The following is a 2,667-nucleotide window of genomic DNA, read 5'->3' as shown; positions in this document are numbered from 1 at the left end:
TTTTACCATTAATGTCAATTCTGCCTGAAAATATTTCATGTTGACCTTAAAGCTGTGAAGCTGTTATTGATTGAATTTACTGATATGTTTTTTTGTAAATTTAAAGACATGGTTCAGGTTTGTCTCACTGAGTTCTCCCCTCCACCTTGTTCCATGTTGGTTGACACTAAATTTGGCAGCTCAGCTTGTAAACTTTCTGCTAAATTCTCTGGACAGTCTCTGACCTCAGGTTTGCTGTTTGGGGCTGAGCAAGTGGCACCGAGTGATTTTTATCAGAGCAAGAGTGAAGTGAATATGAGGCTTTCAGGAGCAATGAAAGTGGAGCAAAACTGCTCAGCTACAGCAATAAAATCAACACAACAAGCTGAAAGGTGTAAAAACACTCAGCAGGGCTGAGAGGAGCTTCAGACGTTAGTGATTAATATCTGTTGGTTTGTCATTTTACTCTTTATTTGTGCCAAATATTTGTAGAATATCATTTTTATTAGAGATAGCACCTTTAAAAACAATAATAATTATATTTTCAGTTGTTTTTCCTCAGTTCTGTGTTTGATCCAAAATATTTGTAAAGTGGAATTGATGAAACTGCCTCCTGAGAAAATATTATGACATATTTTGGAAATGTCGAACAATTTCTTTAGTTTCCTCTGAGTTCTCATTAGTGTTCCTCTAGCAGCTTCACCGTGAATGATTTTTCCTCTAACTCCTTAAAAAAACACTTTGTCTGAGGTCTAAAATAAACACATTACAGCACCAAAGTCAGGACAAAACTCCTGCTGTTTTCCTCTTGTTTGTGTAATTGTTGTCTTTGTTTCTGAGCCTCTCTCCTGCACCTTCACTTCTCTGCCATCTGTCAGCATGCGACCCCCACATCTCCTCACTTCTTGTCTTAATAACAGCACCTCGGTGGAAACTTCAGAAGTGGGCACACGGGGCCTGCAGTCCACAAAGCGCTTCTTCAGCATGCACCAAACTGAAGAGGAAGACTCATGTCAGCACAAACTGCTGTTTCCTCAGTGAAATGAGCTGAAGGTGCCTTGGCAGAGTTGCTCTTTACAACAACACTCCACCTCTAAGAAGGCCACTGTGTGTTTCAGCTCTCAGACAGCTCTCATCATTATCCTCACATGAGACGACGCTCTGTGGATACACTGGTGGACATTATGACTGGCAGGCTGATTTGAATCTTGTTAAAAATCTCTCCTGCTTTCTGCACCACTCCTGTTTTACTCCGGCAGGCCTAAAATACTGATTACAGACACATTAATGAGTTTTCCTCTCTGCACGATTCTAAATGGGGATTTGTTTCTTATAAACGTTTCAAATTTAATTTTCAGGAGCCCTCTGGAATCTTTCTCTATAACGTTCTGGCCTGCGTGAGCTCTCCCAGGAACATGTTATTGAGCATATTTCCATAAAAGTGATTTGGCTTTGTCCACGTGGCCTCCAGAGTGTTGCAGAAATGGAAGATTAGTCGTTTCTGCAGGACGTGTGGAGCGTTTGTCTCGTAACAACACTCAGACAGTTGGCTCTTTGATCACCTCCACTCTCCAACTGTCCTCTCGGCCCCAACAGCAACCTTCATTTCACAGATGGTGTGTGTACGTGTGTGTGTGTAAACTGGGAATATTCCCTTGCTGACGGGCTATAAGCTGTTAGAAATGCAGTATGATTGTTCAAACTGATATAAATAAGCGGACACACTCATCCTGACACTGGTTCATCTGTAATTGGTTTCAAAGAGGATAAAAGCTGTTGGTGTCGGATAATGAAACGTTAGAAATTAGCCCGCCGTATTCCCATTGGTCGAAAGGCTGCTGATCTTCTTTTAGCCACTTTATCTTCTTGTGACCAATCCAAACTGATATAAAACGGCCCAAAGCTGCTTGGCCACCACTAGCCTCGAGTCTCAAACCAAACCTATTAATCACCTTCCTGTTGTTCTCTCTGATGTGGACCACTGTGCACCTCCAGTCACGCTGGAAGTCAAGTGTAGTTCATGGAAATGTATTTATGTTTAAAGTAGCCATAATGGCTCAGTTTATTATCTGACCTTTTCCTCTCTAATGCAGTCAGCCTTGTGGGAAGAGGCCTGTTGTCTTTGTTTCTTTTAATGATTCTGACCTTAAGTTTTTTTCTTAATAGTTCAAACTTAAACTGGATCGTCAACTTTTAATGTCAATAAGAGGATGCTGTTAATATCTGTGTTTGTTATATTTTCAGAAGCAGAATGTGGGAAATAAAGCCTCTTATCTGTTGGGGTGTATCAGTACACAGCTCTGTGCCTCTCTGTTGACAGGTCATGGACGACTGAGTTTGTGCTTCCAAACAATGTTGAGCTGAATATTTACATACAGATGAGATTCACATAATTATAAGGCTGTCTGTTTAGGACAGAAAATTTTATACTTATCACATCAAAATCTCTGTGTTTACTGTCACAGTCACTTTTTTCATCTGAGCTAAATGAAACAAACAGCAGGTAATTTTTAATGTAAATTAAATTGTCCTCAAAAGAATTGTCAAACTAGAAACTTTATTTCCTCTGAGATGTTAAAACAGTTTTTTATTATTTTTTTTAGTTTATTGACTAGAAAGGGTTTAAGCTCCTTCAGTTAAAGTCCACACTGGGTTTGTTTTGTGCAGTTTTCAACTTGAATCAAAGGC

Source organism: Austrofundulus limnaeus, unplaced genomic scaffold, assembly GCF_001266775.1.
Source record: "Austrofundulus limnaeus strain Quisiro unplaced genomic scaffold, Austrofundulus_limnaeus-1.0 Scaffold459, whole genome shotgun sequence".
In the NCBI taxonomy this organism is placed as follows: Eukaryota; Metazoa; Chordata; class Actinopteri; order Cyprinodontiformes; family Rivulidae; genus Austrofundulus; species Austrofundulus limnaeus.
Note: the sequence above shows the minus strand (reverse complement) of the source record.